The sequence below is a fragment of the Cervus canadensis genome, chromosome 4 (genome assembly GCF_019320065.1).
Source record: "Cervus canadensis isolate Bull #8, Minnesota chromosome 4, ASM1932006v1, whole genome shotgun sequence".
In the NCBI taxonomy this organism is placed as follows: Eukaryota; Metazoa; Chordata; class Mammalia; order Artiodactyla; family Cervidae; genus Cervus; species Cervus canadensis.
Window position 1 is genome coordinate 69,355,707 of NC_057389.1, and position 23,660 is coordinate 69,379,366.

The 23,660-nt window shown below is 37.4% G+C and overlaps 1 protein-coding gene across 7 annotated transcripts in view; it reads right to left on the reverse strand.

Annotated features, from left to right (window-relative positions):
* Window positions 1-23,660, reverse strand: part of NSD1 (nuclear receptor binding SET domain protein 1) — a 145,170-nt gene that overhangs the window by 99,654 nt on the left and 21,856 nt on the right. The window contains exon 2 of one of the 7 annotated variants that reach the window (XM_043465795.1): window positions 2,146-2,266. The exons of the other annotated variants lie outside the window; for them this stretch is intronic. The gene's annotated coding sequence lies outside the window, so the exon portion shown is untranslated. The remainder of the gene's footprint in view (window positions 1-2,145; window positions 2,267-23,660) is intronic. 7 annotated transcript variants of the gene reach the window in all.

The window sequence follows — 23,660 nt, forward strand, 5'->3', positions numbered from 1 at the left end:
AATATCAGGAACAACAGATCAAAGACAAAGTCATTGACAATAGATCAAAGAGAAGCACCGAAGTCTTGGAAAAGGACAGCAGAAAAGCAGGGAATTGGTCCACTGAAAGCTGGAAAGCAGAGCAGCTGCTAGTTAGTCATGGAAACAGGTGTATTGAGGACCACAGGGTAATTAGGGCTGAGGCTAGGAGACGCCCCGCCTGGATGTAGCATGAAGCTGCTCACAAAGGGCAGCCTGCTCAAGAGGTAGAACAGAAACATGCAGGCCAAGGCATTCCTGCTTAGACCAGACCTTTGGCTTTATGCCATAAAAATTCTCAAACCCACAATAAAACAGGTTTGATAACAGCACAGAAGACAGGCCTGAAAGCGTGCAGCCCTCTACAACCCCAAAAGGCTAGAACGAGAGAGGAGAGCTATGCTCTCTGGCCTGATGCAAGAAAAGAAATTGCTGTGTGCCATTATGCCTGTATGTTATATTGGAACTGAATGATCTAAACATTAGTTTGGAGATATCCTTGAACTCTTAATTTGGAGAATTTCATAACACTGACCAGAAGCATTTTTGCTACAATAGAAAACTTAATGCCAAAACATTACAACATAAATCAACTTCATTTTGCACAGTCTTTCTGTCCACAAATTTTTCTTTCACTGTTTGAGAAGCTATTATGTCCCCACAATTCCCATTCATCATTATACCATGTAACTGTTGGGTATGACCTGGGGCTTATTTTCCCTCTGACTTCTGCTTTAGTCTATGCCTTTTAGAGATTTGTTTCTGAGTGCCAGAAGAAGCAGATCAATGGTTCTCAACCCTAGCCAGACCCTCACATCCACCCACAGGCCTGGAGACTCTGATTCAACATATACAAAGTGAGGTTTTTGGCATCTAGTTGTTTTTAGATCTATAGGTGATTCTGATGAACAGCCAAGGTTGAAAACAAATCATATAGCTAGCTAGTATTTTATTGTAATTATAGGCCTGAGTGAGTTTGTTCTGGTGGGGGAGAAGAGGTAAGAAAAATTTTAAAAAGAGGTATTCTGACACAAGCAAGAGGTAACTGACTATATACATTTCCAATGTAAAGTCACACAGGAAAAAGGAAGCATTTTTCTGATACCCCAAGTAGTAGAAAACGAAAATGTATATTCTTTCTATTTTAAACCTCATAGTGACAATGAGGCAGATATCAATTACTATCTCTCTGTTTTAGGTGTGGAATCTGAGGCTCAGAAACAGGAAGTGAGCTGGTCAAATGCCAAACAGAGCCACGTCCTCTTTTCACTATATCACAACACAGAAAAACAAATAAAAACATCAGCCTTTAGTATCTGTAACTATACTCAACCTCAACACAATTAGTGACCTTACCCTTACCCTCTCATTCAGTAAGGGGATTCTGCTCATAAACTCTCACCAGGCAACGTTGCTCACAACATCTTTACATTATAATTCAACTAACAGAAGATGCCTCAATCTCTTCAAAAAAGACATCTGTTCTCCTCACTGTACTTCTTTATCTGAGTCAAAATTAATCAATACTGTTAAGAGACAAGTCATTAACAGTTAGTACTAAACTTGTGTCAGCTCAAGTTTAAAACAAAGATGCCCTCAGAAAACTCAGTAAAACAACGTGTATAGCCTTCTGCAATTTAAAAAAAAAAGAGCAAATTTTACTCAATCTAACTTTATATGTCCTCGTGTACCTTAAAAAAAAAAAAAAGCAATGCTTTTTGCCATACCTAAGTGATTTCCTCAAGATAACAAGAAGACTAGAGTATGTGGCCATCTATTCTAGTGTCTTTTTCCTAAGGCTATGTCTTTCCAGTCTTAATACTCTACACCACCAGCCCTTTCATGGAGAGGCCCAGGATGCAAGAATTTTGGTACAAGCTGTAATGATCTACAAACCTCATATCTTGATTATTTTGAAGCAAATCCCCAGATATATTTTCCTTCATGATACTTCAGTATATATCTCTAAAGGAACGTTTAATTAACATTTATTATCTATTAATAGACTATTCTAAACAACAGAAATAGTTTCAAGACAGCCCAAACACAGGTGGACTGGCTTCCTTCCCCCTTGCCCTCCTCCACATGTGACACCAAATTTTTTCCCCCTGGAACAACATATTTTACATTTACTGGTTTAGGTGATCTCTCCCTCTGGACTTCTCAAAATCCTTCTGCTGAAACTCCATCCAAAAAGTAGTTTCAATTGTGTTCCTCAGAGAGTGTATCTTGAAGAGTCCCTCAGGGTCTGCCCAAGAGAGGAAGAAGAAAATATGCCTTTTCTCCATCCCAAATTAAAGCAGCTCCATCTTTTTTCTGTTCTATACTGATGTTCTAGATGAGATTCCATTTCAAACATATGATATTGATTATATGAGGAAATTTTTTTAAATGACATAAATTAACTTATTTACAAAACAGATTCAGACAGAGACTTACATAACAAATTTATGGTTATGGGGGTTGGGGGACAGATCAACAGGAACTTTGGAATTCACATGTAAACACTACTATATTGAAAAAAAACAGGGAACTCTCTGGCTGTCCAGTGGTTAGGACTCTGTGCTCTCATTGTGGGGGACCCAGGGTTCAAAAGATATCCCACAAGCTGTGTGATGCAGCCAAAAGAAAAAAGAAAACAGATAACCAACAAGGAGTTACTGTATAGCACAAGGAACTCCGCTCAGTACTCTGTAATAGTCTAGATGAGCTGAATCACAGCATTGTTAATCTACTGTACCCCAACACAAAATAAACATTCTAAAAAAAACCTAGCTATTAAAATATTTTTACACTAAAAAAAGTAACAGTGTGCGCCACCATTATTAAAAAAAAAAATGGGGTGAATAGTATATGCATTTGCTTACATATGTATAAAATATCTCAAAGGATAACACTTAAGAACTGATAAACTGATTTAACAGGGACAGAAACTGGCTGATTTAAATACTTTTCACTATAAATCTTTTACAGCATATAAGGTTGTAAAATGCCATTTTCAAGCAGGAAACGACAAAGAATGGCTCTAAAATCTTAACTGAAACAATTTATTTAGAAGGCATCATGAGACAGAGAGAATATCTGGCCATTGGTATAAGAGTTTCCTCTCACCATAGTCAATGTGAGTACACAATCTATCTCTGAATTAAAAAAAGAAAGGAAATCTGAAAGGCAGATCCTCAGGATGCCCAGGATTCAATCATAAGCTCACAGACTTCGCACACTTACTAAATAACTGCAGTTCCTTTTAGCCTTGCGCAAGCTGGTTCCTCTGCCTAAAATGGTCTTTCAGTTCCTTTCTCCCCTATAAAAAGAATGAAATAATGCTATCTGCAGTAACACGAAAGGACCCAGAGATTATCTTACTAGTGAAGCCAAAAAAACAATCATATCATGTACATGTGGGATCTAAAAAGCTGATACAAATGAACTTATTTACAAAACAGAAACAGACTCAGACACAGAAAACAAATTTATGGTTACCAAAGGGGAAAGAGAAGTGGAGACAAATTAGGAGTTTGGAATTAAAATATACACACTACTATGTCTAAAATAAATAACCAACAAGGACCTGTTGTACAGCACAAGGAACCATGTTGTAATAACCTATAATGGAAAAGTATCTAAAAAAAGAATACATATATAACTGAGTCACTCTGCTGTACACATTAAACTAACACAACAGTGTAACCATATTTCAATAAAAAACTTTTTAAAAAAAGATACTAACACATTCAAAGAAAAAAGAAAATTCATTTCTCCCACTCTCACCACTACCCTCCCAATCCCTTTTATGTCCAAGTTAATTCTTTCTTAATCTTTGGATTCCCAGTCTCCACATTCTTAGGGAAAACTCCCTAAGCAAGCACCAAAGTATATATCAAGTCTTCCTGGGATGCAAGCTCCAAGTTCCCTGTACTTTTCCTCTCCCCGTCCCCGTTGCCACCAGGAGGGGGGGTTGCACAGTGTGGCTTGTAGGATCTTAGTTCCTGGACTAAGGATCAAACCCAGGCCCCTGGGAGTCACAGCACAGAGTCTGAACCACTGGACTGCCAGGGAATTCCCTACTTCTCTTCCTAAACCTCAGTTTAACTGTAGTTACGTTAAGTATCGTGGAGTATCCAGTTTAATGTTAGCCTTCCCCACAGTACTCAAAGGAGGGTCACTATACTCCCAGTACTTAAAACAGTGTCTGGCATATTGTTAATGCTCAATATTTGTTGAATAATGAATGAATAAATGAAAGATAAAAAAATAACTTAATGAGATAGTGTAAAGTTTGTATCTTCCATTTCACTCCCTGCAACATAAAGCAGCTTTAAGTCCTACTTACATGTAAATGGGAAAACAACAGCTGCATGCACAGAGGTGCAAAGTACCTGCTAAAGTGTCACACTCATTTAAAAACCACAGCCAATGGGCATTTTCTCCTCTGGCTGCCAGTAGTCTACTTGGAATATTCCAGAAATTTAACTAGTCCCCTTCAGTGGTATATGGTTTGATTCCCACCAGAAGAAGAAATAAAAATACAAAGAGCTGTTGAGAAAAGAAAGCTACAGCATGTGCTGAAAGGACCCTGATACAAACAGGAATGAACCAGAAAACAAGTTTCAGTTTATCCATGTAGATTCTCAATGCTAAACCTGTTGGATTTATGAAAATGATGTATCTGAAGTTTCTGGTGAACAAATAGGCTCAAACACCAACTCAAATGATGAAAACCCCACAGGTCTTAAATCTACCAAAGTTAAGTAAATATGCTGAGCTAATCGGTGACCCACATAACTTGAAAATCCAATGTTTGTGGATCAGTATTTGAATCTTTAAAGAAAAACTTTGATCCTTTAGAAACTGGGACCAACTTGAATCCTACGTTTAGAGGAAAAAACATTTCTGAAAACCTTCAACCATGTACCAAGATCTTTTACATGTAATATAATGGAATCATAAAAAATGCTAATAGGTGGGGTATTAACCTCCATTTACTGAGAAACCCAAAACAGAAAATTTCCAGTGGGACATCATTAATTGCTGAGCTCAATTCTGACTGATTCCCAAAGTCTGGGCCTGGACTCTGAACTAAGATCTAGAGTTAAAAGAAAAACCTGAGCATATCACCAGAACGGGAAACCAACTTTTTTTTTTTTACTTTTCTAAGTTGTTATAAACTCTTCCAACACAATCCTTTTAGATTCATACAGTACCAATCAGGAAAAGTAATGACAAAATCTATTTTAAACATTTCAGGTAAAATGTAGACAGTATTCAGAATTTGCAATCATAAAATCTAAAAGAACAATTTAGTTTTTAACACTTCAATTTCGAAATACTGTTTGAAGACACTAAAATGAAGAAAAGGTAGAATTTTCTAATTTGAATGTTTCACATCACAAATAAGCTTTACTGTAAAATGCAGACAGGATGTATCACTTGCCATTCTAGAGATATTTTTAGAGTTTTACCTTGTGTATTATTAAGTGACATATATCCTTTTCCATGTGGTTTAAATAATATACTATACATATCATAGACAAAGCTTTAACATTATTTGCCCTTCCAAGAATAACCTCTGAATAAGACTTTTTAAATACTATTTATTACTTCCAATAACATAAATGCAATTCAAGTTATCTTTCTACTGACCAAGGAAAATTAACCCTCGTCTTTTGTGATCACATAGTTGATAACACAGCCCCAAAACAAAATCAATGAAGTAACAAATATGTACAATCTACACTTTGGTGAGTTAAAAGATGGTAACAGTTTTGGCCAGTAGTACTTTGAATGTATAATAATTTCCTAAAACTGATTCAGTCTCTGGCAAGTCCCTACTTATTTTAATTTACATCTCTAAAATACACATCTAGATTTAATCTCTTTCCTCTCTGAGGATCAAGAATGAGAAATGACTTAGATATTTCTCTAACAGAATATTCATTCTTTCCTCCTAAAAATATTTGTTGCTTACCTACTTATAAGAAACTGTAGCATGACTCAAAGATACAAAATAAAGACAACACAATCCCAAGCTTGAAGTTGTAAGTTTACTGGGGGGATACAGGACAGAACAATAATCAAAACGTATATGAAAAATGCTGTAACAGTATTACAGGAACACAGAACTTTTTATCCACCTTTCTGAAAACCAAGGAAGAGTAATAAGAGAGTAAGAAGAAATGCTAACCAAGTAACAATATGAGTATCAGACTACCTATAAACATCTTTCCCATTAACCAGAAAAGTTATATTTGTAGTTAATTTAACTAATGAATTAGTTTTAATTCATTAAAACTTAAAATATGAGATGTGTTTATGAACAATATTTTGACACAACACACCAGAATTTGTAAATAAGTATGGTCCTTACAAGACCATTTAGAATAGTTCTCAGGATTACTTACAGAGGAGAGTGATAACTTTTTCTATTAACATCCAAACAGTAAATATTTCATACAATCTTTTCCCCAACCACTCAACTCTTCCATTATAGCACAAAGGTACCCACAGACAACAATAAAAGACCCATGTTTCAACAGAACTTTTTGGTCACTGAAATTTTAATTTTGTATCATTTTAACATGTTACATAATATTTTCTTTTTGATTTGATCCCATTCAAAAACAAAAAAACTATTCTTGGCTGGTGGGCTGTTACAAACACAGGTGGTAGATTTATCTGTAATTTATAAAAAACTACTACTAACAAGTCAACTCTACATACCACATGATAAAACTCTTTCATGTTAATTACAAATTACATGCAGAACCTAAACTACTATCCATCAGTTTAACTTCTTCACCAGATTCCATCCTTACTTGATTTTCCCTAATAAAAGCAAGGTCTGGGAGACTTCTCCAGTGGTCCAGTGGTTAAGACTCCCCACTTCCACTGCAGGGGGTACAGGTTCGATCCCTGGTCAGGGAACTAGGATCCCACATGCTGTGAGGTGTTGCCAAAAAGAGAAAAACAAGGCCCAACAATGATTACAAAAAATAAACTCCCAAAATACTTTGCACAAAGGCTGTAACAGTCAAGTGTGTCTCGAAGACATCAGAAGAAATGAAGGAACAGGCAACTTTAAAGGCCAGTCCCTCCACAAAAATAACAGCTCAACAGGGGAAAGAAAAACTACCACAACTACAGAACCATTATGAGCAATGAAAAAGGTCTGCAACAGTCAAGCAAAAGATTAATCAAGAAAAGGGGCGAGGCTGCCAGCTTTTTATACTCAGCACCTGTAGGACATCCAAGTAGACAACGGGTGCCCCGAAGGCTGGGATAGGTCTGGCCTTAGCAGTTGTGGGCTGTGTGGGAGTACGCACACGGAGGCTGGGCCAGGGTCTGAGCTGCTTCCATAGTTCCCACACTGCAGTTACTCCGGTCCTGGTACCAGACTTCACTGGATCTAAGCTGGTGGATACCCACCGGTAGTTTTGTAAACGCAGTGCCTGAGGGACACCAGGGCCGACTACCAGCATTCCCACAGCTGAACCAGGGATGAGGACAGTGCCAGCAGCCCTGTACTTCGTGAGCTTACACAGTAGGTTTCAGGTGACACCACAGAGCACACGCCCCAGTGACAGCTCCAGCAGAGGAAGACTCAATGGCTCCTCCACCAACGGGAATGCTCCACCCCATCTACCTCTACCCAGCTCAGAAACCGAGGGCTTCCACTCCTCCAACCATGGGCTTCCCTGATAGCTCAGCTGGTAAAGAATCCACCTGCAATGCAGGAGACCCCAGTCAATTCCTGGGTTGGGAAGTTCTGCTGGAGAAGGGATAGGCTATCCACTCCAGTATTCCTGGGCTTTCTGTGGCTCAGATGGTAAAGAATCCGACTGCAATGCAGGAGACCAGGGTTTGATCCCTGGGTTGGAAAGATCCCCTGGAGAAGGGAAAGGCTACCCACTCCAGTATTCTGCCCTGGAGAATTCCATCGACTGTACAGTTCAGGTGGTCACAAAGAGTAGGACACGACTGAGTGATTTTCACTCCTACAGTTAAGGAGCAGACTCTGCCTGTAACAGGGCTACGACAACCACAGAGCAAAGAGGTGGCCACGCTCAACTTCCAGTGCAGGCTCTGGTCACAACACCAGGTACACCCCTTTATCAAGGGGATAAAAGTCAGCACACACTGAGGAAAGGGGTAGCAGGCATCCATACTAAAAACAGCCCTCACACCAAAACTGTTAAAACTTGGAGACTACAAGGGATGCTCCCACATAAAAAGACCCCTCTAAGACCACAGCAGAAACTGTTTTTCCTAAACTCATAGAGTAAGAAATATAAGTAAAATAGAAAAGCAAAGTAACCACTACCAATTAAAAGATCAAGAGAATTCCCCTGAAAGAACAAACCATGAAACAAATCTCGTCAGTTTAAGACACCAAGTTCAAAAAGGAGGCAATGATTATAATCAAGGAATTAACAAAGGCTATCAATAGAAATGTGGACTACTGTAAAAAGAAACTAGACACTAGAAAGGGAAGCCAAGAAAAATTAGGAAACTCATTTGCTGAGACAAAACCCAAGCTACAGGCAATAAATAGCAGACTGAATAATGCAGAAGAATGAATATGTGATCTGGAAGACAGAATAATGGAAATTATCCAATCAGAATAGGAGGCAGAAAGTCAAATGGAAAAAAGAAAACTGAAAGCAATACAAGAAACCTATGGGATATATATAGTATTTATGTGCGAGATATATATATATATATACACACACACACACACATATATATAATATAGTGTGCCAATCCACACATAATTGGGATTCCAGAAAGAGAAGAAACAAATTAAAAATGTATTTGAAGAAATTATAGCTAAACATTTCGCAAACCTCACAAACGAAACAGATAATCCAGGTAAGGAAGCATAGCGGGTCCCAAACAAGTTGAATCCAAAACAGACCTATACCAAGACATATTATAATTAAAAAAACAAAAGTTAAAGAGAGTATGGATTCTCCAAGGCAGCAACAGGAAAACAAAAGTTAACTGTAAGAGAAACCCTGTAAGGCTATCAGCTGATTCTCTACAGAAATGCTGCAGGCCAGAAGTGGCAAGACACAACCAAGGTACTGACAGGGAGAAATCTGCAACCTACAATACTCTACCCAGCAAGATTATCATTTAGAATATAGGGAGAGAGAAAGAATTTCTCACACAAGCAAAAACTGAAAGAATACAAGACTAAACCTATTCTAAAAGAAATACTAAAGTTTTCTCTAAATAAAAAAAGGAAAAAAATCAAGCAGCTATAATAAAGAGAAAATCACAATTCTCAAGTAAATCACTTAAATAAGCCAGTATACAAATTAAGAGAAAAAATAAATTTTTCTGAAAGTTACAACCATATGAACAACAACAAAAGAACAGCAAAAGAATAAACACAAAGATATAAAAGAGGACATCAAAATCATAAAATGCGGAGAGTAAAAAAAAAACACAGATTTTTTTTTTTAGGAGTGTGTTTGAGCCTATATGACTATTAGTCTAAAGCAAAGAAACATCATGGTAATGGGTTAACATACTTGAAACCACAAATCAAAAACATACAATAGACTCACAAAAAAACCAAAAAGAGAACACAAGCATAACACAAAGAAAATCATCAAACCACAAAAGGAAAAAGGAAAGAACAAAAAAGAAATACGAACTCAAAAGTAAAGCAAGGATTAAAATGGCAATAAAAACATCTCTATCAATAATCACTTTAAGTGTCAATGAACTAAATGCTCCAATCAAAAGACATGGAGTAGGGAAAAGTGGTCCAGTGGCTGGAACTCTGCCAAGGGCGCAAGTTTGATCCCTGGTCAGGGAACTAAGGTCCCACAAGCCACTTAGAGCAGCCAGAAAAAGGAGAGAGGGAGAGAGACCCAATTTAGGGCAAAGGAAACACACAGACGCAAAGAGAGGGGATGGAAAAAAATGTAATGCATGAAAACAAAGCAGGGGTGGCGATATTCATATCAGATAAAACAAAGGCCATAAAGAAAATGATAGAAGGATAACACAAGGAGAGGGAATTACACCCATCAGCATGCGTCCCATACAGGAACACCCAAACACGCTAAACAGTGACAGAGAGAGAGAGAGAGACTGGTGGGAATACAATACTAGGATACTTTAATGCCCCACTTATATCAATGGATGGAGCTTCTAGACAGAAAATCAGTAAGGCAACAGAGATCCTAAATGGTACAACAGAACAGTTAGACTTACTTGAAATTTTCAGGAAATTACATCCAAAGGAAAAAAAAAAACCCACCAGAACACACATTCTTATCAAGTACATATTGAACATTCTCTACAGCACAAAACAAGCCTCAACAAATTTAAGAATACAGATATTATTTCAAGCATCTTTCTGACCACAACGGCATAAAGAGTATAAATCAATCACAGAAAAAGAGAAAAAAAAAAAAAAGATTACATGGAGACTAACCAACATGTTCCTATAAAACTAATGGGTCAACAATGAAATCAAACAGAAAATTTTAAAAATACTTTGAGATAAATGAAAATGAAAACACAGAAACACAATATCTATGGGATGTAGCAAAAGCAGTTCTTAGAGATAAGTTCACAGAAATATAGGCCTTCCTCAAAAAACAAGAAAAATATCAAATAACGTAAGCTACCATCTAAAAGAATCAGAAAAAAGAACGAACAAACAAAACCTAAAAGTCAATAGAAAGAGATAATAAAGATCAGGTAGGAAATAAAAGAGATTTTTAAAACAATGGGGGGGGGGGATAAAAATCAATGAAGCCAATAGCTAGTTCTTTGAAAGAGTAAACAAAATTGACAAACCTCTAGCCAGGCTCACCGAGAAAGGACCCAAATGAACAAAATAAGAAATGAAAAAAGAAAAATAACAATTGATACTGAAGAAATGCAAAAGGTCGTAAGAGAACACTATGAACAATTATATGTGAAAAAAATTCAACAACCTGTAAGTTTCTAGAAACATACAACCCACCAAAACTGAATCAAGAAGATGCACATAATTTAAACAGACCAATCACTATAAGTGAAATAGAATCAGTAATTCTAAAAAAATTTGAAAACCTCTCTACAAACACCAGCACAGAATCAGATGGCTTTCACAGTTCAATTCTACCAAACATACAAAGAACTGATACCAATTCTTCTCAAACCTCTTATAAAAGACTCAAGAGGCAAAACTCCCAGTCTATGAGGCCACCATAACCCTGATACGAAAACTAGACAAAGACACTATCAAAAAAGAAATGCACAGGCCAATATCTTTGATGAATATTAATGCACAATTCTCAGTAAAATACTAGCAAACTGAATCTAACAACACCTTAAAAAGATCATACACCATGGACTTCCGATTCAAGATGGCAGAGTAGAAGGACATGTGCTCATCTCCTCCTGTGAAAACACCAAAATTGCAAAACTGCAACTAGCTCCTCCTCAACGGGACGATGCTGGAACCCACCAAAAAAAGATACCCCTCAGCCAAAGACAAAGATGATGCCACAGTGAGATTGTAGGAGGGGCACAATCACGATAAAATCAAATCCCATACCCGCCAGATGGGTGACGCACAAATGGGAGAACAGTAATGGCAAAGTTCTCCAACTGCTGTGAAGGTTCTGAACCCCACATCAGACTTCCCAACCTGGGGATCCGACAAAGGGACTGGGAACTTCAAAGCCAGATCCATGGCTTTGAAGGACAGCGGGATTTGATTATAGGTCTTCCACAGGACTGGGGGAAACAGAGACTCCAGTCTTGGAGTGCACCAACAAGGTCTTTTGCACACCAAGACCCAGAGGAAAGGAGCAGTGACCCCACAAGAGACTGAACGAAAACACCTGCTAGTGCTGGAGGTCTCCTGTGGAGTGTGGTCAGCAGGGCTCACCACAGGGCCAGGGACACTGGCAGCACCAGGCCAGGAAGGTCCCCCTTGGCATAAACCCTCTTGGAGTTCACCAGTTAATCCTACCATAGAGCCTAGAGCTGAGCTGCCTCAGGCCAAACAACTGTCAAGGAGGGAGTGCAATCCCAGCATCAGCAGATAATGGGATTAAAGCTTTACTGAGCAAGGTTCTGCCCACCAGAGTTTTTCCCATCACCCATCCCTCCATCAGGAAGCTTACACAAGTCTCTTAGCCTTATCCATCAGAAGGCAAACAGAAGAAGCAAGAAGCAGTCCCACAGAAAAAAATATATTTTTGTTTCTGTTACAGAAAATTAGACTACAGAAAACTAATCATGATGAAAAACAGAAAGTTACATCCCAGATGAAGGGACAAGATATAACTCCAGAAAAACAACTAAATGGAGATAGGCAACCTTCCAGAAAAAGAATTCAGAATAAAGATAGTGAAGATGATCCAGGATGTTGGGAAAACAATGGAGAAGAAATGCTTACCAAAGACCTAGAAGAACTAAAGAACAAACAAACAGAGATGAATAATACACTAGAAGGAATCCATAGCAGAATAACTGAGGCAAAAGAATGGATAAATGACCTGGAGGACAGAATGGTGGAAATCACTGCCACAGAACAGAATGTAGAAAAAAGAATGAAGAGAAATGAAGACAACCTAAGAAACCTCTGGGGCAACATTAAATGCATGAACATTCACATTATAGGGGTCCCAGGAGGAGAAGAGAGACAGAAAGAACCTGAGAAAATATTTGAAGAGATAAGAGCTGAAAACTTTCCTAACATGGGAAAGAAAACAGTGAACCAAGTCCAGGAAGCAGAGTCCTGGGAAGGATAAACCCAAGGAGGAACACACCGAGACACATAGCAATCAAACTGACAAAAATTAAAGACAAAGATAAAACCAAGAATACTCTACCCAGCAAGACTCTTCTTCAGATTTGATGGAGAAATCAAAAGCTTTCCAGACAATCAAAAATTAAGAGAATTCAGCACCACCAAACCAGCTTTACAATAAATACTGAAAGAGCTTCTCTAGGCAGGAAACACAAGAGAAGGAAAAGACCTACAGAAAATAAACCCAAAACAATTAAGAAAACAGTAACAGATCATACATATCAATAATTAACTTAAATGTAAATGGATTAAACGCACCAATTGAAGACACAGACTGGCTGGGCAGATAAAGACATATACATGTGTGTACTTCCACTTACCACATCGTTCTGCTTGACTCTCCCTGGCCCCCTGCCATCAAGTTGTATGTAATTATTTTATATTGTTAAGTTAATCATGTTCCCATTATGGCTTGCAATTGTAATTATCTTTTATTTTTGTCTGGCTATTGATTGTGAAAACTGATGAACATCTTTTACTATTGTGATTGTGTAACTATTACTCACTTAATACTACCATATCATGATTGGTTTGGTGTGTGTAGTGTCTGACTCTTGCGACGCCATGGACTGGAGCCCTCCAGGCTCCTCTGTCCAGAGGATTTTCCAGGCAAGAATACTGGAGTGGGTTGCCATTTCCTTCTCCAGGGGATCTTACTGACCCAAGGGTTGAACACAGGTCTCCTGCATTGCAGAGATTCTTTACTAACTGATCTACAGACCCCACACAGTGTATCATGATTGGTCAACAGAAAAATTATAGAATTCTCTATCACCAAAACTACCATTTAACAGATAAACCTGTAATCACTTTATAAAATTCAGATGCATATCAGAATTATCTTCCAATTTTTGAAAACTACAAATGCCCAGGTATTGCTTTTTTCCCTCCAGAGCTCCAGATATGTTTCTAATGGGCAGTCATATTTTAAAACATCTGGACTATATGATGATCTTTTATTACTTTTATCTAGTTTGTTTCACTCTATTTCATACTCAGTGTTTCCATTTCATTTAGTTTGTATTTTTCAATTTCTCCATCTCTTTCTTTTTTGATATTCTTTCTCAAGCCTTTATCAGTGCAGTAGAAAAGCTTTTGCATAATATACATAAATAAAATGTATAATATATAAATTTTAGAAAACAACTTTTGCCTAAAAAAGTTATGACATTTTGATTCCACCTATTTGACTTATTATGAATATAATATTAGATTCCTAATTTAAAAAAACAGATATGTAACAAGCAACAAAGGCTTACTGTGTAGCACAGAGAATTGTAGTATCTTGTAATAACCTATAATAGAAAATTTCAAAAATAATATATGTGTATAACTGAATCACCCTGCTGTGCACCTGAAACACTGTAAGTCAACTATACTTCAATAAAATAATATGTATTAAAAAAAAACTAAAAGAAAAAAATAAAAGGCTGCAAAATTAAAAAAAAGATCATACACCATGATGAAGAAGCTGGATTCATCTCAAGGTCACAAGGATGGTTCAACATATATCAATCAGTAAATGTTACACATCACATCAACAGAAGAAAAAACAAAAACCATTTCAACATCATTTCAACAGATGCAGAGAAAGCATGACAAAATTCAACTTTCATTCATGATAAAAACTCTTTACAAAAGTGGGACTAGAGGGCATATTAGGTTGGTGCAAAAGTAACTGAGGTTTTGTATTGCTGAACTTTGCTGTTTGATATTGGAATACACTCAAATAAATGTGGTTATGTTATATATCACTTTAGTGCACATTTCTCATCTTATATTTTTTGCTAATGACATATTATTTGCTATTTATTTTAGACTAGGGAAACAATGTTAGACAAAAGGCAAATGCAAGCAATTTTCTTATTCAGTTTAAAATGGGCCAGAAAGCAGCTGAGACAACTTGCAACATCAACAATGCATCTGGCCCAGGAACTACTAACAACATACAATGCACTGGTGGTTCAAGAAGGTTTTACAAAGGAGACAACTGGAAGTTGACAATGACCAGTTGAAAGAATCATCGAAGCTGACCCTCTTATAACTACACAAGAAGTTGACAAAGAACTCAATGTTGACCATCCTATGGTCATTCAGTATTTGAAGCAAACTGGAAAGGTGAAAAACCTCAATAAATAAGTGCCTCGTGAGCTGACTGGAAATTTAAAAAAAAAAAAAATCGTCGTTTTGAAATGTCATCTTCTCTTATTGTATGCAACAACAACAAATCATTCATTTCTCAATCAGCTTGTGACATACAACAAAAAGTGGATTTTATATGCAACTTGGAGACGACCAGCTTTGTGGCTGGATCCTGAGAAGAGGCTCCAAAGCCTTCCCAAAGCCAAAAACTTCCACCAAAAAAAGGTCATGGTCATTGCTTGGTGGTCTGCTGCCTGTCTGATCCACTACAGCTTCCTAAATCCCAGCGAAACATTGCATCTGAGAAGTGCACTCAGCAAATTGAGATGCACCAAAAATTGACACTCAAGCAGTGGGCACTGGTCAACAATATGGGCCCAACTCTTCTCCACAAGAACAGCTGACCACACAGCACATAACCAATGCTTTGAAAGTTGAATGAATTGGGTTACAAAGTTTTGCCTCATCCACCGTAATCACCTGACCTCTTGCCAACCGACTACCACTTCCTGAAGTATCTCGACAATTTTTTGCAGGGAAAATGCTTCCACCAACTATCAGGTGGCAGAAAATGCTTTCCAAGAGTTCACTGAATCCCAAAGCACAAATTGTTAGGCTACAGGTATAAACAAACATATTCCTCTTAACATCTTACCTTAATGTAGCACATCATCTATGTGCTCAGTTGCTCAGTCTTCTCCAACCCTTTGTTCCATGGACTGTAGCCCACCAGGCTCCTCTGCCCATGGAATTTTCCAGGCAAGAGTACTGGAGTGGATTGCCATTTCCTATGCCAATTGATGAGCCAATACTGCATTATTATTAAGTAGTTACATTAGAGATTATACTAGAATTTACTCTTTGTATTATACATTATGTGGGATTTTACAGTTTATGATAAGGTACATGTGGATTCTTTGTCTTTTCCACTCAATTTTTCTGTAAACCTAAAACTGCTCAAAAAAATAAAACCTAATAATTGTTTAAAAGGGCTAAGAAAGTGGAGAGCAATAAGTTTACTCTGAAAATTGCAACAAAAAAATGTAAACAAAAAATGAAGTTATAAACTGTAAAGTAAAATTTCTCCCTTGGAAATTTTCACGTATGAATAAAAATCACTCCCAAACACCAAAAAAATAAACAAAGAACTTTCTTCTTGTTGGCAAAAATGCACTGATTGTAATGGTTCCTATTTTGATTAATAAAGATGTGTTTGAGCCTAGTTATGATTGGAGAAGGAAATGGCAACCCACTCCAGTACTCTTGCCTGGAAAACTCCATGGACGGAGGAGCCTGGTAGGACTATAGTCCATGGGGTCACAAAGAGTCGGACACGACTGAGCGACTTCACTTTCACTTCTTTTCATGATTTAAAATTCATGGTTCAAAACTGCAATTACTTTTTCACCAACCTAATATCTCAACATAATAAAATAAAATAATAAGTCATTTTATTTATCAACAAAATAAAAGTCATTTATGCCAAACCCACAGACAAGACAATACTCAAGAGAAAAACTGAAAGCCTTCCTGTGAAAATCTGGAACAAGACAAGGATGCCCACTCTCAACACTTGTATTTAACATAGTGTTGGAAGTCCCAGCCACAACAATCAGACAAGAAAAAGAAGTAAAAAGTTTGCAAATTGGAAGGGAAGAGGTAAAATTGTCATTATATATAGATGACATAATACTACACACACTATTACAGAAAACATGAAAGACTCAACACAAAAACTACTGGAACTAATAAATGAATTCAGCAAGGAAGCAGGCTACACGATTAACACACAAAGGTCAGTTGCATTTCTTTACACTAACAATGAAATATCAGAAAGGGAATGTAAAAAAACAAAAAATCCCTTTTTAAATTGCATCCAAAAATATTCTTAAGAATAAACCTAACCAAGAAGGTAACTGAAAACTACAAAATATTAATAAAACTGATGATAATCCAAAGAAATGGTAAGATATCCCATTCTACTAGATTGGAAGAACACTGTTAAAATGGCCATACCACCAAAGGTATATACAGATTTGATGTGGTCCCTATCAAATTACCCGTGACATTTTTCAAAGAAATAGAATAATCTTAAAATTTATATGGAACCATTAAAGACCCAGAAATGCCAAAGCAATCCTGAGGAAAAAGAACAAAGCAAGAGGCGTCACCCTCCCAGACTTCGGGTGATAACACCATAAAGTGAAAAAGCTCAGTCGGGTCCGACTCCTGTCACCCCGTGGACTGGAGCCCACCAGGCTCCTCTGTCCATGGGATTTCCCAGGCAAGAATACTGGAGTGGGTTGCTATTTCCTTCTCCATAAAGCTAATCAACAGCATGGTATTAGAACAAAAACAGACATACTGATTAATGGAACAGAATAAAGAGCCCAGAAGTTATACCCACATACCTACAATCAATCTTCAACAAAGAGACAAGAATACACAATGGGAAAAGACAGGAGTCTCTTCCAGCAAGTGGTGTTGGAAAAGTTGGGCAGCCCCATGCAAATGAAGTCAGAAAACACCCTCACACCATCCACAAAAATAAACTCTAAATGGCTTAAAGACTTAAATACAAGACATGACACCATAAAACCCTTAGAAGAAAACAAAAGCAAAACATTTTCTCTGACATAAATCAATCAATGTTTTCTTAGGTCAGTCTCCCAAAGCAATAAAAATAAAAGCAAAAATAAACAAAAGGGGCCTAACCAAACTTACAAGCTTTTGTATAGCAAAGAAAACCATAAACAAAACAAAAAGATAACCCACAAACTGGGAGAAAAGATTTGCAAATGATGTGACTGACAAGGACTTAATTTCCAAAATATACAAACAGTTCATACAACTCAATAACAACCAAAAAAACAACCTAATCAAAAAATGGGCTGAAGACCTAAATAGTTATTTCTCCAAACACATACAAATGGTCAACAGGCACATGAAAAGATGCTCAACATTGCTAGTTATCAGAGAAATGCAAATCAAAACTACAATGAGGTACCACTTAGAAGGAAATGGCAACCCACTCCAGTGTTCTTGCCTGGAGAATCCCATGGATGGAGGAGCCTGGTAGGCTACAGTCCACGGGGTCGCAAAGAGTCGGACACGACTGAGCAACTTCACTGTGTCCTTTGAGCACTACAGTTTTATTCATAGGAGTCTTATATGATCTTGTTAAATAAATTCCAGGATACTTTATTAAAAAAAAAAAAGTCTACAAATAACAAATGCTGGAAAGGGTGTGGAGAAAAGCGAACCCTTGTATACTGCTGGTGTGAATATAAACTGGTACAGCTACTATGTTAAACAGTATGGAGATTTCTCAAAAAACTAAAAATAGAGCTGCCGTATGATCCAGCATTCCCACTCCTGGGCATATATCCAGAGAAAAGTTCAATTAGAAAACATATATGCACCCCTATGTTCATAGCAGCATTATTTACAACAGCAAACACACGGAAATGACCTAAATGTCCATCGATAGAAGAATGGACAAAGGTGCAGGATACATATACAATGGAATTCTTCTTAGCTGTAAAAAAGAAAGAAACAATGCCATTTACAGCAATATGGATGGACCTAGATATTATCATACTAAGTAAAATAGATAGGAAAGAGAACAACAAATACCATATGGTATCACCTACATGTGGAATCTAAAATATGACACAAATGAACTTATCTATGCAAGAGAAACAGACTCCTAGACAGCAGCAGACTTGTGGTCGCAGAAGGGAGAGGAGGCATGGCTTGGGAATTTGGGACGAGCAGACACAAACTATCATAGAGAGAATGGATAAACAACAAGGTCCTATCGTACAGCACAAGGAACCATTTTTAATATCCTGTAATAAACCATAACGGAAAAGAATACATACATGTATATTCAAGAGTATACACAAGTACATGTAATTGAATCAATTGGTTGTACAGTAGAAATTAACACAATAATGCTAACTGCCCAAGCAATATGTCTGCCTTCAATATGAGTTCAGGTGGATGGGCACTCCCCAATATTTCTGCCACCAGTTTTTATGACCCCCCCCCCGCACCCCTGCCTCCCCAAGAGACCCTCCAAGACTAGCAGGATCAATTACAGAAGTGAAGTTACCAGGGCCCAGAGAGAAAGCAATTAGTTATTATTTAAAGGGTAGAGATGTTGGGAATGATCAAAGTTTTCACTCCAGTTAACAGTGATGGTTACATAGCAATATGGATGTAATTAACACCACCAAATTGCATACTCACATATGGAAAAATAATAAATACTTCCACAACAACAAAAAAGGGTAACCATCCAAAAAAATTCAATGTAACACACCATATTACAACAAAGGAGAGAATTCCCTGGCAGTCCCATGGTCAGGACTCAGTGCTCTCACTGCTGAGGTCCCAAGTTCAATCCCTGGGCAGGGAGCTAAGACCCCATAAGCTGCCAAGAATGGCCAAAAGAGAAAAACTGAGCAAAGAAAAGAACACACAGTTACCATTACATATACACAGAAAAACCATCTAACAAAATCTAACACCCTTTCACGATTAAAAAAAAAACAACTGAACAAACTAAGAATAGAAGGGAATTTCCTTAACTTAATTCAGGATATTTATGAGAAACCCACGTTTCACATTATATTCCATGGCAAATGAAAAACTAAAAGCTTTTCCCTTAAGATCAGGAAGAAGACCAAAATATTTTCGCAACTGCTTTTAACATTGTGTACTGTAAGTTCTGGCCAGGGTAATAAAGCAAGAAAAGAAAAAAAGGACATCTAAATGAGAATGGCAGAAGTAAAACTACCTCTATTTGCAGATGACATAACCCTATACACAGAAAATCCCTTATAATTCACACACACAACAGAAACACACATACGGGCACACAGAATACTAGTGCTAATAAATTCAGCAAAGTTGCAGGATATAACATTACCTCAACTATTACCTTTCTTTCTATACAGGAGCAATGAACATTTAAAATAAGAAACCGGAAAAAAATTTCACTTTACAACAGCATCCAAAGAATAACAGTGAAAGACTTGTACACTGAAAACTACAAGAGACTGCTGAAAAGAAATTAAAGACCTTTATGAAAAGACATCAATGTTCATTGATCAGAATTTTTAATTTTGTTACTATGGCAATACTCTCCAAAGTAATCCACATATTCTATTCACTCCCTATGAAAATTCCAAAGGACATTTTTGGAGAAATGGACAAGCCAATTCTCTAATTCACACGGAACTACAAGTAAACAAAATAGCCGAAATAATATTGGAAAAGATAAAGAAACAGAAGGACTCAGCCATCCTGAATTCAAAACTTACTACAAAGCTAAAGCAATCAAAGCAGTATGATTCTAGCGTAAGAGTAGAAATACAGATCAAAGGAATAAAATTTAGAGTCCAGAAATAAACTCTCACAAACATCTTCAGTAGACTTGACAGTGGCTCCAACACCATTAAATGGAGAAGGAACAGTCTCTTCTATATGCAACAATGGTCCTGCAACAATCCGATCACCACATTCAAAAGAATAAAGTTGGACTCCTTCCTCATTCCATATACAAAAATAACTCCAAGTGGATCACAGACTATCTGTTGCTATTTAGACGCTAAATCATGTCTGATCTTTGCAACCCCATGGACTGTAGCCTGCAAGGCTCCCCTGTTCATGGGATTTTCCAGGCAAGAATACCGGAATGGGTTGCCAATTCCTTCTCCAGGGGATCTTGCAACCCAGAGATCAAACCCACATTACCTGCACTGGCAGGCAGATTCTCTACCACTGAGCCACCAAGGAAGCCTATTTAAGAACTGATATAAAACAAAGGGTTGTCTTCAAGGCCTCCAACTGGGCAAAGGATTCTTAGATTTGATATCAAAAGGATAAGCAACAACAAAAAAAGATAAATTACACTTCACCAAAATTAAAACTTTAGTCAATCAAATAACATTATCAAGAATATAACTGAAAAGACACATGTACCTCAGTGTTCACTGCAGCACTATGTACAATAGCTAGGCCACAGAAGCAACCTAGATGTCCATTTGAAAGATGAAATGCATTTGAGTCAGTTCTCATGAGGTGGATGAACCTAGAGCCTATTATACAGAATGAAGTCAGAAAAATATGTATCATATATTAATGCATATACATGGAATCTATAATGATGGTACTGATGAACATATTTGAATGCAGGAATGGAGACACAGACATGGAGAACAGACTTACAGACACAGAGGTGGAGGGAGAAAGGAGTGGGACGAACGGAGAGGCTATCATGGAAACATATATACTACCCTATGTAAAACAGACAGCTAATGGGAATTTGCTCTATGACTCAGGGAACTCAAAATGGGGTTCTATAACAACCTACAGGGGTGGGATGGGGTGGGAGGGAGGTTCAAGAAGAAGGGGACATATGTATACCTGTGTCTGATTCAGGTTGATGTATGGCAGAAAGCAATACAATATTGTAAAGCAAGTATCCTTCAATTAAAAATAAAAAAAAATTTTAAATAACATGAGAAGACAGCCTACCAACTGGGATAAAGTATTTGCAATTCATAACTGCTAAGAGCTTAATATCCTCTATATATAAAGAACTCTTAAAACTCATGGGGCAACAGTGGAAACAGTGTCAGACTTTATTTTTTTGGGCTGCAAAATCACTGCAGATGGTGATTGCAGCCATGAAATTAAAAGACGCTTACTCCATGGAAGGAAAGTTGTGACCAACCTAGACAGCATATTAAAAAGCAGAGACATTACTTTGCCAACAAAGGTCCGTCTGGTCAAGGCTGTGGTTTTTCCAGTGGTCATGTATGGATGTGAGAGTTGGACTGTGAACAAAGCTGAGCACCGAAAAATTGATGCTTTTGAACTGTGGTGTTGGAGAAGACTCTTGAGAGTCCCTTGGACTGCAAGGAGATCCAACCAGTCCATCCTAAAGGAGATCAGTCCTGGGTGTTCATTAGAAGGACTGATGCTGAAGCTGAACCTCCAATATTTTGGCCACCTCATGCAAAGAGCTGACTCATTGGAAAAGACCCTGATGCTGGGAGGGGCTGGGGGCAGGAGGAGAAGGGGACGAAAGAGGATGAGATGGCTGGATGGCATCACCGACTAGACGGACATGAGTTTGAGTAAACTCTGGGAGTTGGTGATGGACAGGGAGGCCTGGCGTGCTGTGATTCATGGGGTCACGCATGAGTGGGACAAGACTGAGTGACTGAACTGAATATTAAAATGGGCAAAGAATGTGAACAGATATTTCTACAATGAAGGTATACAAATGGCCAACAAGCACATGAAAAGATGGTTAACATTACTAGTGATTGAGGAAAAGAAAATCAATACTACATAAGATACCACTTCACACCCATTAGGATGGCCCTAATTTTAATAAGAAGAGGAAAATAAAGCACTGAATAGGCAAGAATATGAACAAATAAGAATTCTAGTACAGTGCTGGTGGAAATGTAAAAATGGTGCAACCACTGAAAAAGTTTAGCAGTGCCTCAAGAAGTTAAAATGTAAAATTACCACATGGCCCAGAAATTCTACTCCTAGGTATACAGTGAATATAAATGAAAAGTTATGTCCACAAAGAGACTAGTACACATGTTTATAGCAGCGTTAATCAAAATAGCCAAAATGTGGGAAGAAACCAATGTCCATCAATGGAGAATGAAAAAAATGTGGTGTATAAAAACAGCAGAGGATTCTTCAGTCATAAACAGGAGTGAAGTTTCGGTGTACAGGCAGTATGGATAAACTATGAAAACATTATGCTAAGGAGAAGCAGCCAGAAACAAAAAAAGTCACACATATGTGACTTCATTTATAATAAAATATCCAGAATAAGCAAGACATAGAGACAGACTGCTGGGAGCTAAGACGAGAGGTGTATAGGAAATGACTTTAATGGTCATGGGATTTTCATTTCATTTGACTTGATGAAAATGCTATGGGAACTAGACAGAGGTAGTAGTTCTACAATGCTGTGAATATCTGTACTAAATGCCAATGACAAATAAACTTTAAAATAATTAATTTTATGCTATATTAATTTACATCAATTTTTATAAAAAGTAGGGAGAGACTACTGGGAGTATGCAAGGAAGCAGCTGTAATTTTCATAAATAATAATTTTCTTATTTGTGACATTTAATTTAAAAATTTTGGCATTAAATGTGGACTCAAGCTCAGTATATATCCGAGAGAAAAAAAAAACAAAACATAAGTGTCCACACAAAAACTTTTACATGAACCTTCACACTGGCATTCCAACAGCCAAACTGTGGAGGTAAACCAAAGATCCATCAGCTGATGAATGGACAGCAAAATGTGGTATGTATCTATGCAATGGAATATTATTCAAACACACACAAAAAATTGAGGTACTGATACATGCTGTGACATGGATAAACTTGAAATTATTAAACTAAGTTAAAGAATTCATCATAAAAGACCATACATTATATGATTTTATTTATATGAAATGTCCAAAATAGGAAAATCCATAAACAAAGAACATAAAACTGCTGGTTGCCTCAGGCTGAGAATGATGATTGCTAATAGAATAATAAAGAAATTCTTACAGGGACTTTTCTGGTGGTCCAGTGGTTAAGAACACACCCTGCAATGCAGGTTTGATCCCTGATCA